Here is a 16,504-nt window from a genome sequence, read left to right as displayed (position 1 = left end):
CACTCCTGGACTTAATAATGGACTCCAAAGATTACTCTTTAATGTAAGGGGGGACTATGATGGGCACTCCTGGATGTAAAAGGGGGGGATTCTGATGAGGACTCCTGGATTTAGTAATGAACTTTAAAGGTTACTCCTTGATGTAAGAGGGGACTATGATGGGCACTCCAGGATGTAAAAGGGGGGGATTCTGATGGGCACTCCTGGATTTAGTAATGGACTCCAAAGGTTACTCCTTGATGTAAGGGGGGACTATGATGAGCACCCCTACATGTAAAAGGGGGGGATTCTGATGGTCACCCCTGGATGTAGTAATGGACTCCATCGGTTACTCCTTGATGTAAGGGGGGACTATGATCAGCACCGCACCTCTGGATGTAAAGGGGGGGGGATTCTGATGGGCACTCCTGGATTTAGTAATGGACTCCATAGGTTACTCCTTGATGTAAGGGGAGCTATGAGGGGCACCCCTGGCTGTAAAAGTGGGGGATTCTGATGGGCACTCCTGGATTAAGTAATGGACTCCAAAGGTTACTCCTTGATGTAAGGGGGGACTATGATGGGCACTCCTGGGTGTAAAAGGGGGGGGGGATTCTGAGGGGCAATCCTGGATTCAATAATTGGACTCAATAGATTACTCCTTGATGTAAGGGGGGGGGGGGAACTATGATGGGCGCTCCTGGACCTACATGATTAAATGATGATAAAACTGTTTTTTTTTTTTTTTAGTTTTTTTTTTTTTTTGATGCATGAATATTTGTAAAATATATGATGTGCCTCTTATACTGAAAGGTTTGGAGACCCCAAAACTACACTTTCGTAGTGCTCAACCTGTGGAAGCAAATTAACAATGGACTTGACACAGGCTGCACAGGATCACACATATTTGTACAAAACACATACAGTACAAGTGCATTTTCATTTTTTTTTGGAGTTCCATTGCAAAAATTTAAAGCCATATGCGGCCCTCTGCTTCTATGCTGCAAGGTCATCATTACAATCCAACTACTTAGAATCACAGCAATTCATATGCCTGCAATGTCACAAAATAAAGAAGACTGTCAACAACATTTTTATAATCTTGATACTAAGTGATTAAGCATAATCGGGGGAATTCATAAAGCGTGTCCTAGACACCCCCTTTAACATTCTATCTGGATGCGACACCGAAAGTGTCAGTGCTTGCACCAAATTTATGTACCCAAAACAAAACCAAAGAAAATCCCCAGCTCAATTTACCAACCAGTCTGCAACTAACCCAACTAACCTGTCTAGCAGTATGCGTTTCAAACAGGGGTTTAGTTTGCACACATTTGCAAATACATGCGGAAGCTGCAGAACAGCTCCAAGGCATCCCGGGTTGCCTTTAAGGAGGGGTGAGCTCCATCAAGGATCACCTGCCCTCTATTTATCCATTAGAATGCATGTGCTTCTACTATGAAAGGCTCTCAAAAAAATGTTAGAGTTAGAACTTCAGATAATACTGGGGTTCCGTGAAGTGGCTCTGCAGCTTACGTATGTATTTTCAAATGTGTGCAAACTAAACCCCTGTTTTTAACGTTAACTGTTGAACGGGACAATTTGGTACGTTGCAGGCTGTTCGGGAAGTTGAACTGGGAATTTTCTTTGGTTTTGTTTTGCATGCATTGCCCTTCCATGTGCTCCTCGCTGTGAAGGCCAATTATAGGTGGGGGCAGGGCCAATTGTTTGTTACCAATTCATGTACCCATCAGAGATAGGTACACGAATTTGTCCGTTTCTGCACTGGTGAAGGAGTGTCCACCACCCTTTACTCTCCTTCCCCGTTGCAGTCACATGGAATCCCCCAGCCGACTGCTAAATGAGCTTGGGGATACAGCTCTGTGTGGGAAGCTGTTCCATAAAAGACAGCTTCACAGCTAACCAAAAAAGGGTACCGTGATATATATGCCATCATCCCCATAGAATGTAGAAACAACAAAAATGGAAGGACCAAGAGAGGTCCCATTTAAATGGTTGCAGAGATACAAACATAACACTAATATGTGTAAAACATATTCATTTTATTACAAAAAGATAAAAGAACAAATATGACAACAAGACATATATACAAAGCGTAAAAAATATCCCTGCAACCATTTAAATGCTGGTATAGTCCCGCTTTCTGGGACCTCTCTTGGTCCTTCCATTTTTGTTATTTCAGCTTCACAGCTAAGGTACTAGCAAGTAGGCAGGTGCAGTTAGCTAGTTTGCCACTAGGTGGCTCTGTACCAGAATAGTGTCTGGTTACAGCAGACAGTGTCATCAGGTGCTGGGCATTTTTTAGGCAAAGCCCTCCTACAGTGATGTCATTGGTGAGGCAGCACCCACATATAAACCTGGTTGGGAGGAGCCTTAGTGCACTTGGGGCATGGTAGCCAAGCACCCCACACCAGCACAGAAGTAACCAGCACATGAAGGCCCCTGACAGTGCTGGAGGAGTAGACCTGCACCCAGGGGAGCCAGCTGTAGACTTCCTGACCTTTATGTCAGGCTGCAAAGGCCTTTTAGGCCAGGCCTGAGTGAGGCTACTTCCCTGGAGGGTCCCAGGAGAGGTGTACCAATAATGGAGGTGACTACAGAGAACCCATTTGAGTACTAATGACCCCGGGTGGAAGGAGAGACTGTATAGGTAGAGATGGATGGCAAGTGACTCTGAAATGTATGTGGGTTATGATATGACTATTATGCCATTCCCTGAATTCCATCAGTAAATTGCAGGAGTTCTACTCATTTGTGTGGACATTCCTTCTTAAGGATTTAAAGGTCAATGGCCGGGAAAGTTGTGTGGAGGCCTCTGGCATGGAATGAGGCTCAATATGGCGGAGGGATTGGCCACAGCATGAGAGGCAAAGTTCTAGCAGGGCAGCATCAGAGGTAGGGATTTGTGCTCTTGGCACCATTATTAACCAACCATAAAGCCCCTCCTATAAGCGTTTGTACGCCAGATTAGAGTTGTATACAGGGGGGATGTGAATTGACACTTAAGTTATAATAAGGTGTGTTGAAAATGGAGACGTGCAGTCTGAGAGCCTATGTCTTCTGCTTTCATCTGTTTAGAGGTGGAGTGTGTTCACACTTCTAGGAATGCGTATTCGGCTATGTTTTGGGCTTGTTGTTTGTTGAATTAATTATGATAATGTTGCAGTCTCATTCACCTATTGTCTCTTTCCAGAAGGCCAATGTATGTTAACTATGTTCTGTATACAATTACATTTGCATATGATAATGAAATCAAACTCATGAGACTGTATATATTGGAAGTGAGTTGGTGAATAAAGTGTCTTTTGTTTTACCCTTCATCGAGCCTAGGCTGATGTTTGGGGGGAATTGAGGGGCCAGGTCACTGCATCACTTGAGATTCTGGAGACTTAAGACAGAAATACTTGGTCCAAGTATTGGGGATCTGTTACAGTTTTAATTACCGTCAGTTTCTTAAACGGAGAACTAGTAATAATTCTTTAAGAATTTGTTGCTGCTACAGCGATAGATTCTTAAAGCGGTGGTAGTAAGAACTACCTAAATTTGCCACCAGGTGTCAGAAATGTACCGACACTGGTGCAAATGAATTAGGCACAGCTAGTTCTTAAAGTAGAATCCCAGCCGAAACATAACTAGTCTTAAAAATGCTTCCTCCCCCCTCCTAGAACCTACTCTAACTAACATGTTTAAAAAAAAAAAAAAAAGATGTATTATCTTTGTACCTATTTTCAGCCCACTCTGGTCCCGTCATGTGATCCTTCTTGTGTCAATCAGTGGCAGCTGTATGAGGAGAGGAGGGATCGTCAACAATGGCTGGGACACAAGAGCCTATGGGTAACGTCAACGCTCCTGGATTTCCCAGCCCTTCTTGAGCAGTCTCCCCTCTCCCCTGCAGCTGCTGCTGGCTGATGCATTTTTTAAGACTGGTTAGGTTTAGACTTCTAGTTAAAGCGGGGTTCCACCCAAAAGTGGAACTTCCGCTCTTTTGTTTCCTCCCCCCATCCGGTGCCACATTTGGCACCTTTCAGGGGGGAATGAGTACCTGGTTCTGACAGGTACCTTTCCCCACTTCCGGGATACGGCGCCGCGGAGCCGTCCCTCGGAAGTTCAGCCCCTTCCTCCCTCCTCCACCGCCGAGCCAATAGGAATGCGCAGCGCGCTTTGCACATGCGCAGTAGGGACCCGCCTGTGAATCTGCAAGGCTTCACTGCCGGGTTCCCTTACTGGCAATGGTGGCGTCGGCAGCACCCGACAGCCGATGGAAACCTTGGCTACGGTGCGGACATCCCTGGACTCCAGAACAGGTAAGTGTCGTAATATTAAAAGTCAGCAGCTACAGTATGTGTACAGTATGTGTAGCTGCTGACTTTTAATTTTTGGAGGGGGAGGCAGAACTCTGCTTTAAGGGAGAAAGGAAAACCTCTATCTGTGCCACATCCCATAGTGCAGAACAACAAAAAAAAGGTGCAGAACCCCTGTTCTGCCAAAGGCGGACTTTACTAGCATATGTATGAGACCAGACCCATTGAAAATAAACAATATCAAAATTTTAATTTATACAAGTAATAGATTTTTCCCCCTATGTGTATAAGGGGTACATGCAATGTACCAAGACACCTCCACTGGTCACAGGTTAACGCGTTTCGCTAACAAGCTTAGCTTCCTCAAGACCATTTGTGGGAGGGATTCCTATTGGCAATATTAGCTGAATCCAAGGCTGGCTATCTTAGCGTCTCATAATCTGACATAAGGGCCATATAGCTCCCCAACTTGTGAAAGGGTTCCTCTGCGAGACCATAATAAAGGGCCCCGCAACGAAAGTAAAGGGCCCCAGGATCAGTGGGAAGAGCCCCAGACTTGAAGTGAAGGGCCCCAACCATGGTTTCTTGCACCGGGGCCCTGAAGGTTCTAGTTACGCCTCTGTGTATATGTGTTGTTGTACTATACTGGTGTGATACCAAAGTTGTGTTTTTCTATTACATGTATACATTTAAATTTTGATACTGTTTACTTTCAATGGGTCTGGTGGTCTCATGCTTATGCCAGTAAAGTCCGCCTTTGGCAGAATGGGTTCTGCACCTTTTTTTGTTGTTCTACTTAAGGGGAACTACCACCAGAAACCTGTCATTGGGGCTGTTTTGAATTCCCCTAATTATATGTACCTGTGCAGGGCTCAAATAATGGAAGAAGTAAAACACAGTTGCAATATATTGATATCAAAGATAAAAGAAACCAACTGTAAGCATATCTAGTAGCTGCAGATATAATACAACAAAGCTACATCAGTGATGGTTACACACCATGAGACCTTCAGGAGCTTTCTATGTAGGTCACACCATTGCCTACCCCAGCGAGGTCCATCAGATTCCAGAGACTGACTCTCTCTGCCCGGGGCTCCCACAGCTCACAGCCTGAAATACAAAGACGTCAGCAGATCTTTTACGTAATTGTAATCCCTTCAACAATATTTTCATATACATAAGCGGAGGATCAGCGGTTACACACTGAAGGACTTGCCTCACTCTCCATCCCTCTGACATCACTAAGTATCAATCCTCAGATCTCCAGGTTTAGAATCACATTCCGTGGATTCCTGGCAAAGTTCTGGTCTAAATGGAACTTTCAGATCAGTGGCGGCTGGTGCTCCATGGGTAAGGGGGGGGGGGGGCCCGCCCGCCCGCAATTGGCTCACAAGTCAGTGACAGGCGAGTGACATACCCATACGTCACTCTGCCTGGCCGGGGCTGACCGCCGCAGTATGTAGTCGTGCGGCGGTCGGCAACCGGTTAATCTAGTTATTTTGTTTCGTTAAATGTTGTTAATTCGTATTCGGGATTTGTATTGTATGTATTTTTCAATTTTTTTTTTCAAATTTACAGATTATTTTTTTCTTGATTCAAATCGTTTGAATCGGTCGAATCGATAATTTTAGGTTTTTCTTTAGATTCGAATGCGGCAGCTGAGTAACCAAACATCTGATTGTTATTTATACACATTGATCTTTTTTGTATTAATAATACGTTGATTCAAAATATGCGAAATGTTCTAATTAATAAAACTAGGATCTTACTTTCACCATGTTACTATGTACAAAACTGTGCAGAAATGATAATGTCAGATACAAATGCTTTTAAATATTTATATTTTACTGGTTTCTTTTTATCAATTCTACACTTGCAAAGTGAACGAACAAAATAAAAATCTTCATCAAATGATTACAATGACTCTTTAACCACTTTAATACCGGGCACTTTCCTCCCTTCCCGCCCAGGCCAATTTTCCCCTTTTAGCGCTGTTGCATTTTGAATGACGATTGCGCGGTCATGCAACACTGTACTTACACCGAATTTATGTCATTTTCCCCCCACAAATAGAGCTTTCTTTCGGTGGTATTTGATCACCTGTGCGATTTTTACTTTTTGCTAAACAAATAAAAAAAGACCGAAAAGTTTAAAAAAAAAAAAAATTTTTTTGTTTATGTTATACAATTTTGTAAATAAATAATTGTTTTCCTGCACTGATGAGCACTGATGAGACTGCACTGACAGGCACTGATGAGGAGGCACTGATGGGGTGGCACTGATAGGCGGCACTGATATGCGGCACTGATAGGCACTGATATGTGGCACTGATAGGTAGCACAGATATGCAGCATTGGTGGGCACTGATAGGCGGCACTGCTGGGCACTGATAGGCGGCATTGAATGACACTGATAGGTGGCACTGACGGGCATTGATAGGTGGCACTGACGGGCACTAGTGGGCACTGATAGGCGGCACTGGTGGGCACTGATGGGCGGCACTGATCGGCACTGACGGGCGGCACTGATGGGCACTAATGGGCACTGATAGGCGGCACCGGTGGGCAATAATGGGCACTGGTGGGCGACACTAACGGATGGCAGTGATGGGCACTTGTGGGCAGCACAAGGCTCTTTACCGAGATCGGAGATGCAGGGTGTCAGACTGACACCTCGCATCACCGATCGCCGCTCTGCGCGCCCCCGGGGGGCGCCCAGAGCGGAGTTATCCTGCCGCCGTCATATGACGTCCGGTCAGGATAACTCAACCACATTCCCGCCGTCATATTGTAATAGGGCGGGCGGGAAGTGGTTAACCACTTGCCGACTGCCTAACGACGATTTACGTCGGCAGTCAGCCCCTCACAGGTCTACATCACTAGCCTGTGAGGCTCTAGGGAGCGAGTGCGCGCCGCTGGAGGCGAGCTCCCGCTCGCTCACGGACCCCCCCCCCCCTGTGCGAGTGACCGGCGGACCCGATGTCTGCCGGTCACTCACAATCGTCGGTTACAGAGGGAGAAAGGCAGGCGGCTGATGTAAACAAAGCTGCCTGTCATTCTCCCCTGTGTAACTGCACAGATCATACGATCCTGCTATGTAGGACCGTAGATCTCTGCTGTTACATCACAAGCCACATCCAATCACAGTTAGAATCACGCCCCTAGGGACACACTTAACCCCTCCTTCTCCAATAAAGTTAACCCCTTCCCTGCCAGTGTCATTTTTACAGTAACAGTGCATATGTATAGCACTGATTACTGTAGTAATGTCACTGGAACCCCCAAAAGTGTCAAAAATGTCAGTCAAGGGTCCGATCTGTCCGCCGCAATGTCGCAGCCCCGCAAAAAAAAAATCGCAGATCGCCGCCATTACTCGTTAAAAAAAACAATAAAAATGACAAAAATCTTTCCCTTAGTTAGTAAACGCAATAACTTTTGCGCAAACCAATCAAAATACGCTTTTTGCGATTTTTTTTTACCAAACATATGTAGCATAAAACAAATTGGCCTAAAATATTAAAACATTTTGATTTTTACATTTTTTTTGGGGGGAAAATGTGAAAAATATTGTTATTTTTGCAAAATTGATGCTCTTTTTTTTGTTTATAGCGCATGATCAAAAAATCGCACAGGTGATCAAATACCACCAAAAGAAAGCTCTGTTTGTGGGAAAAAAAGGACGTCAATTTCATTTGGGTACATCGTCGCACGACCGTGCAATTGTCCGTTAAAATCACGCAGTGCCGAATCGCAAAATAGACCCTGGTCAGGAAGAGGGTAAAATCTTCCGGGGCTTAAGTGGTTAAAGAGGAAGTGAACTGGGCCGCCAGTCACGGCACAGGGCTCTGAAGGAACGGCACGGGCAGCCGTTTCTTCAGAGCGAATGCGCCGATGACGCCATCAGCTGCATGCAATGTAACTATCTCCTAAACAGTACAAGTTTGGGAGATATTTACAGTGCCTATAGGTAAGCCTTATCATAGGATCATCTATAGGTAAAAGTCATCAAAGTGGGTTTACAACCACTTTAACCCCTTGCCAACCGCCCCACGCAGATTTACTGCGGCAGGGCTGCTCGGCTGCGCATAATCACGTAGATCTACAGGATTACGTGGGCGTGGTTTTGGCAGCAACGGATCCGCACTCCTGCTGTGATTAGACACCGCGGGAGTCAGACCGCGGGAGGAGAGAGCTCGATCGCTGCCGGTCTCCCGCGATCTTCGGCTAGAATGACAGAAGAGCCGCCTGCCTATGTAAAAAAAGCAGGCGGCTCTCCTGTCAGAGAGGCAGGGAAAGATCATGTGATTCAGCTAAGTTGACCGATCTCTCTCTGCCTCTGTCCAACCCATCCCCCCACACAGTTAGTAAGCACAATAGGGAACACATTTAACCCCTCCATCACCCCCAGTGTTAACCCCTTCCCTGCCAGTGTCATTTATACAGTAACAGTGCATATTATTTAGTAATGATTACTGTAGTAATGTCACTGGTTCCCCAAAAAATTTCTAAAATGTCAGTTAGGGGTCCAATCTGTTCGCCGCAATGTTGCAGTTCCGATAAAAATCGCTGATTGCCGCCATTACTAATAAAAAAATAAAAAGTCCATAAATCTATCTCGTAGTTTGTAAATGCTATAACTTTTTAGCAAACCAATTAATATACGCTTTTTGGGATTTTTTTTTACCAAAAATATGTAGCAGAATACAAATTGGCCTAAACTGATAAAAAAAATAGATTTTTTAAAAAAAAAATTATTGGGAATATTTTATAGCAGCTCTTTTTTTGTTTATAGCGCAAAATCTAAAAACCGCAGAGGTGATCAAATACCACCAAAAGAAAGCTCTATTTGTGGGAAAAAAAATAACATCAATTGTATTTGGGTAAAGCGTCGCACGACAGCGCAATTGTCTGTTAAAACAACACAGTGCCGAATCGCAAAAAATGGGCTGGACATTAAGGGGGTAAAACCCTCCGGGGGTGAAGTGGTTAAATCACCTTTGGCTTAATAAAAACAGCATTATTTCGAAATGGTACTCTAATAACACGCACAGTCTTTGATTTCTACAATATGTTTACAGTTCGAATAGAATTCGATTTAATGTTCGAGTCGAATTTCAATTCATATTTCGGAAATTCAGACTAATTTTGTTTCGTTATTCAGAGAATTCTGTAAAAATTGTCTGTACTGTAATGTGTTTTGTTCATAACCTCAAAAAAAAAAAAAAAGATTTATAAAGAAAAAAAAAAAAATTGTCTGTACTGTAATTCGGGGAATTTGATATATCCGAATCTCCTAATAACATAAAATTCCTCTGAATATTTATTTGGAACGACACAAACTGTTCATGTCTAGTGGGAACACTGTTGGTATAACACTAAATACCCATATACAGTATCAATTAACAAGAAATAAAAATGAAATCAATATTTGGTGTGACCGCTCTTTGCTTACAAACCAGCATCAACTCTTCTAGGTAGACTTGCACACGGTTGTTGAAAGAACTCGGCAGGTAGGTTGCTCTATGGACATCTTGGAGAACTAAGCACGGATCTTCTGTGGATGTCGGCTGCCTCCAATCCTTCTGTCTTTTCATTTCATCCCAGACAGACTACATGATGGTGAGATCAGGGCTCTGTGGGGGCCAAACCATCACTACCAGGACTCCTTGTTCTTTTTTTACACTGAAGATATTTCTTAATGACATTGGTTGAATGTTTGGGGTGGTTGTCCTGCTGAACAATAAATTTGGGGCCAATCACACGCCTCCCTGATGGTAGGACATGATGGAGAAGTATCTGCCTGTATTTCTCAGCATTGAGGACACCATTGATTCTAACCAAATCTCCAACTCCACTTGAAGAAATGCAGCCCCAAATTTGCAAGGAATCTCCACCATGCTTCACAGTTGGCTGTAGACGCTCATTATTGTACCGCTCTCCAGCCCTTCACCAATAAACTGCCTCCTGCTACAGCCAGGTATTTCACATTTTGACTCATCAGTCCATCTGCTATTTTTATGCCCCCAAGTTCCTATGTTTTCCTGTACAGGTGAGTCACTTAGCCTTGTTTCCACGTCAGAAGTATGGCTTTTTGGGAGCAATTCTTCCATGAAGACCACTTCTGGCCAGACTTCTCCGGACAGTAGATGGGTGTACCTGGGTCCAATTGGTTTCCTCCAGTTCTGTGTTAATGGCACTGCTGGACATTTTCAGATGTGGAAGCATGATGTGTCTTTTATCTGCTGCATTAAAGTGGTTATAAACCCACCTTAATAACTTTTACCTATAGGTAAGGCTATAACAAGGCTTACCTATAGGTACTGTAAATATCTCCTAAACTTGCACCGTTTAGGAGATATTTACATTGCATGCAGCCGATGACGTCATCGGCGCACGCGCTCTGAAGAAACAGCAGCCCGTGCTGTTTCTTCAGAGCCCTGTGCCGTGACCGGCGGCTCCGGCGCGCATGCGCGGGAGTGACGTCACGGTGGCTCCAGCCACTAATACAGCCGGAGTCCACAGACCGGATAGGAAGACGGGCGAAGATGGATGCGGCTGCCAGCGGGGACAACACGGCTTCTTTTGCAGGTAAGTGTCACATAATGTGCTAGTATGCGATGCACACTAGCATATTATGCATTTACTTCACAGGGAAGAAAAAAAAAAACTGAAAAAATACAGAAGAGTTTACTTCCTCTTTAACCACTTGCCGACCAGTCACGTTGACTGTCCTGCGGCAAAGTGGCTCGTTCCCGTCCAGCGACGTAGACCTACGTCGCTGGACTCCTCCCCTTGTGGGCGGCGCGCGCGCCGCCGTAGGCTCGCTCCTGCTGTTTTCAGTGATCACCTCTGCTCTTCCCCGATCGCCGGGGATCGAGTGTGGAGATCCGCCCGCTTGTGTAAACGAAGCGGGTGGATCTCCGAAGTGACAGGCAGGGTCAGATTGCAGGGTTCAGCAAAGCTGAACCTGCGATCTGTCCCTGTGTCCCTCAGTCACCTCCCCCCACACACGTTAGTAAGCACCAGGCATACATTAACCCCTCCCTCTCCAATAAAATGAATCCCTTCCCTGCCAGTGTCATTTTTACAGTAACAGTGCATATATATAGCACTGATTACTGCAGTAATGTAACTGGTACCCCCAAAAGTGTCAAAAATGTCAGTCAGGGGTCCGATCTGTCCGCTGCAATGTTGTAGTCCCGCAAAAAAAAAATCGCAGATCGCCGCCATTACTCGTTAAAAAAAAAAACACCAAAAATGACAGAAATCTTTCCCTTAGTTAGTAAACGCAATAACGTTTGCGCAAACCAATCAAAATACGCTTTTTGCGATTTTTTTTTTACCAAACATAGGTAGCAGAAAACAAATTGGCCAAAAATTTAAAAAAAATTTGATTTTTACATTTTTTTGGGGGGAATTTCATATAAAAAATGTGAAAAATATTGTTATTTTTTCCAAATTTACGCTCTTTTTTTGTTTATAGCGCAAAAAGTAAAAATCGCACAGGTGATCAAATACCACCAAAAGAAAGCTCTGTTTCTGGAAAAAAAAGGATGTAAATTTCATTTGGGTACGGCGCCGCACGACCGCGCAATTGTCAGTTAAAGTCGCACAGTGCCGAATCACAAAAAGTGGCCCAGACGTAAGACAGCAAAATCCTCCGGAGATAAAGTGGTTAAGTTTCCCGTTGGACCTGTTACCAGTTTCTTTGTGTGTCTTCAAAAGTGCACGATGAATTGAAGACAAAATTGGGTGAGGGAGTAGTCCGGCATTGAGTCAAGCCAAAGGCTGGAGAAGAAATGTCCGGATACCACCCTACCAAGAACATGGGACTTTGGGGCAAGGATAATATGGTGGACATGAAATAGAACAATGGACCATCTATGAATAAAATATTAGAATTTTATTACAAACATGTTAAAAAGCAACAAAGCATAGTAAAAGATGCAATAGTGCAATACTACTCCCTCACCCAATTTTGTTTTCTAATATATTTTAGGGATGTGGCAATGATCGGTGGTTCTTTGTGAACCAGTGTTCCCTATCTCTTCAGCTTGATGAATTGAATTGATGCTGCTTCGAATCCAAAAGGTGGTCACACCAAACATTGGTTTGATTTAGATTTTTCTTCTGTTCGCTCACTTTGCATTTCGTAAATTGAGTAAAATAAGTAAAATATACATTTTTGAAAGCATTCTTACTTTACAACATTTCTGCACACCTGCCTATAACTTTTGCACAGTACTGTGCATTCGGGTGATTTGCATTCCTTCATGTCCAGTCTGCTCTCTAGGAGGCCACGAATTTAGGAATTTCATATTGTTGGTAGTTAGGTCACTATTGGAAACATCACATGGAATGCCCACATCCCTAAAAAGCTGGATACACACTAGCCAACTTTTGTGGTTAGATTTCCTTCAGATTTACCTTTTCTATGTAGTGCAAGGGCTGGCATGATTGCATACAAATTGAAAGTGTTTAGGTTTGACCTCATATTATATGGTTTTGGTAAGTCTAAAGGAAAAAGTCTTCAGAAAATCTTATAGTGTGTATGGCCCTTAAATTGACACAAAACAGATCAAAAAACCCTCTGGTGGGACTTTAACCGCTTGCCGTCCGCCGCAAGTACATATACTGCGGCGGTCAGCCCCGTGCAGGCAAAGTGACGTATGGGTACGTCACTCGTCTGTGAGCCAATAGGGGGCGAGTGTGCGCCGCCGGAGATGCGCTCCCGCCCCCGCTCTTTCACGGACACCTCCGTACGAGTGACTGGCGGACCCGGCGTCAGTTACAGAGGGAGAAAGGCAGGCGGCTAATGTAAACAAAGCCGCCTGTGATTCTCCCCTGTGTAACAGCAGAGATCATACGATCCTGCTATGTAGGACCGTAGATCTCTGCTGTTACATGAAAAGCCACATCCCTGCACAGTTAGAAGCACGCCCCTAGGGACACACTTAGCCACTGCATCTCTAATAAAGTTAAACCCTTCCCTGCCAGTGTCATTTTTACAGTAACAGTGCATATGTATAGCACTGATTACTGCAGTAATGTCACTGGTACCCCCAAAAGTGTCAAAAATGTCAGTCAAGGGTCCGAGGTCCGATGTCCGCCGCAATGTCGCAGTACCACAAAAAAAATCGCAGATCGCCGCCATTACTCGTTAAAAAAAAAAAAAAACAACAAAAATGACAAAAATCTTTCCCTTAGTTAGTAAACGCAATAACTTTTGTGCAAACCAATCAAAATACGCTTTTTGTGATTTTTTTTTTACCAAACATAGGTAGCAGAAAACAAATTGGCCAAAAATTTAAAAAAATTTTGATTTTTACATTTTTTTTGGGGGGGGGGGGGGGGGGAATTTCATATAAAAAAATGTGAAAAATATTTTTATTTTTTCCAAATTTACGCTCTTTTTTTGTTTATAGCGCAAAAAGTAAAAATCGCACAGGTGATCAAATACCCCCAAAAGAAAGCTCTGTTTGTGGGAAAAAAAAGGACGTAAATTTCGTTTGGGTACCGCATCGCACGACCGTGCAATTGTCAGTTAAAGTCGCACAGTGCCGAATCGCAAAATATGGCCTGGTCAGGAAGGGGGTAAAATCTTCCGGGGCTTTAGTGGTTAACGGGCACTGCACTGAGAACTATGATTGTATCAAATAGAAATTTTATTGGTACAAACCTATATAAAGAAAAAACAGTTAGCGCCCATTCAAATTAGCGCGACTTGTCAGGCGACTTGTCAGCCTGACAAGTCGCGCTCGGTCGCGGTCCATTGACCGCTACAGGACCCGTTCTAATAGGAGCGACACACTTAGAAAAAGGGTCCTGTACTACTTTGGGGCGACCTCGGAGCGACTTGCATAGACTTCCATTATGTGAAGTCTATGCAAGTCGCGCGGAAGTCGCGGTGCACGCGACTTCACAGGTCGCCCCCCAAAGTCGTGTCGCGCTAGTCTGAATGGGCTCTTAAAAATAAATTAAAATAAATAAATTATATAAATATATTATATAAAAATATATAAATTAAAAACATAGCGAATATATTAGAGAAAGACCCTGTTGGGTCAAAGTTGTCCCTACGGGACTGCAGAGACCCAGTACTGTGCATCCGGGTGCTCTGCATGCCTTCATGTCCAGTCTGTTCTCTAGGAGGAAAACGAATTTAGGAATTTCATGGTATTGGATCTAAAATGAAGTGTTGCAAATGTTCCACCCAGAATAAAATGAATTTGTTTTGGATGCACCAGACATAAATATTCAAATCTACTATTGTCCATGGATGAATCCACTAACCTAGCTCATGACTGATATGAGGGTTGGTTGTATTTATCTCTGTAAATCCAAGGTCCAGCTTACCTCCTCTGGTCAAGAATGTCCTTCCTATGTTCTTCCCACAAACTCAGCTCCAGCCAATTGTCCCGAAGGTGAATATCAGTGAGAATGTTGGAAACTCAGAGAAGAGTCTGGTCCTGATGTTCTCTAGCTGCAGCAAAACCCCAAACAACACAGAACTATCGAGGCCGGAAAAATTAGCTGAGGCCCACAAAACGTAGAGAAAAGGCTGCTGGGAGTGAATGCCTGGACAGTGGACGCAAAGCACTGTGGGCTACTGAACTTCTATTAGGAGGCATTGTCCTAGAGTAGGACCGTGTGACCCAGCAAATGTGTTCTAGTCATCTCTCATTCCACAATTACATTCTACGTTACTGAGAAGCCTGCTACTCACATTGAGAGACAGGGCTCAGGGCAGTGTTGCCAACCGCCCGTAGATTTACGGACAGCCCGTAAAATCAGGGCACTTTTCTCCTGCCCGTAAATGCCCGTAGCAGGAGAAAAGTGCCAGTAAATCTACGGCGGCGGCGGCGGCAAGGTCAGAACTGCGCATGTGCGGCGCGCAGTTCCGGACTCCGGAGATTCCCGAGTTCTCTCGGACTCGCTGAGAAGAGATGCAGGCTCGCACTGCGCCTGCGCCCGCCCCTGCCTCCGCCCCCGCCGTCATTCAAGTCTTCCCGCCGGCCGCCCGCCAGGCGCCACTGCGACTGCGCCAGTGACAGTGTGGAGTGTGGATCCAAAATATTGTGCTGCCTGGGTCCAAGAATGAAACCCCCCCTCAAAAAAAATAAAAAATCACACCCACCAAAAGGCCCCCACATCCATTATTTTATATCATGATAAATAAAACTCAAATTAATTTTATGAGGAAGTCAAGCAACAAGCTTGCAAGTAACAGCAACTTGTTTATATGCAAAAATTTTTAGGGGCTGCTTTGTGGGGGGAAGTTTAGGGGTTGCATTATGGGGGAGGTTAAGGGGCTGCTTTGTGGGGGGAGGTTAAGGGGCTGCTTTGTGGGGGGAGGTTAAGGGGCTGCGTTGTCGGGGGAGGTTAAGGGACTGCTTTGTGGGGGAAGGTTTAGGGGCTGCATTGTGGGGGGAGGTTAAGGGGCTGCATTGTCGAGGGGAGGTTAAGGAGCTGTTTTGTGGGGGGAGATTTAGGGGCTGCTTTGTGGGGGAGGTTAAGGAGCTGCTTTGTGGGGGGGGGTTAGGGGCTGCTTTGTGGGGGGAGGTTAAGGAGCTGTTTTGTGGGGGGAGGTTAAGGGGCAGCTTTGTGGGGGGAGGGTTAGGAGCTGCATTGTGGGGGGAGGTTAAGGGGCTGCTTTGTGGGGGAGGTTTATGGGCTGCTTTGGGGGGGAGGTTTAGGGGCTGCATTGTGGGGGGGTTTAAGAGGCTGCATTGTCGGGGGAGGTTTTGGGGCTGCATTGTGGGGGAAGGTTTAGGGGCTGCATTGTGGGGGAGGTTTAGGGGCTGCATTGTGGGGGGAGGTTTAGGGGCTGCTTTGTGGGGGGAGGTTTAGGGGCTGCTTTGTGGGGGAAGGTTTAGGGGCTGCATTGTCGGGGGAGGTTAAGGGGCTGCATTGTGGGGGAGGTTTAGGGGCTGCTTTGTTGGGGGAAGTAAAGGGGCTGCTTTGTGGGGGAGGTTAAGGGGCTGCATTGTGGGGGAGGTTAAGGGGCTGGTTTGTGGGGGAGTTTAAGGGGCTGCATTGTCGGGGGAGGTTAAGGGGCTGCATTGTGGGGGAGGTTAAGGGGCTGCATTGTCGGGGGAGGTTAAGGGGCTGCATTGTGGGGGAGGTTAAGGGGCTGCTTTGTGGGGGGAGGTTTAGGGGCTGCTTTGTGGGGGAGGTTTAGAGGCTGCTTTGTGGGGGAGGTTT

The sequence above is a fragment of the Pelophylax lessonae genome (genome assembly GCF_965119305.1).
Source record: "Pelophylax lessonae genome assembly, chromosome: 4".
NCBI classification, from domain to species: domain Eukaryota; kingdom Metazoa; phylum Chordata; class Amphibia; order Anura; family Ranidae; genus Pelophylax; species Pelophylax lessonae.
This window is presented reverse-complemented; position numbering follows the sequence as displayed.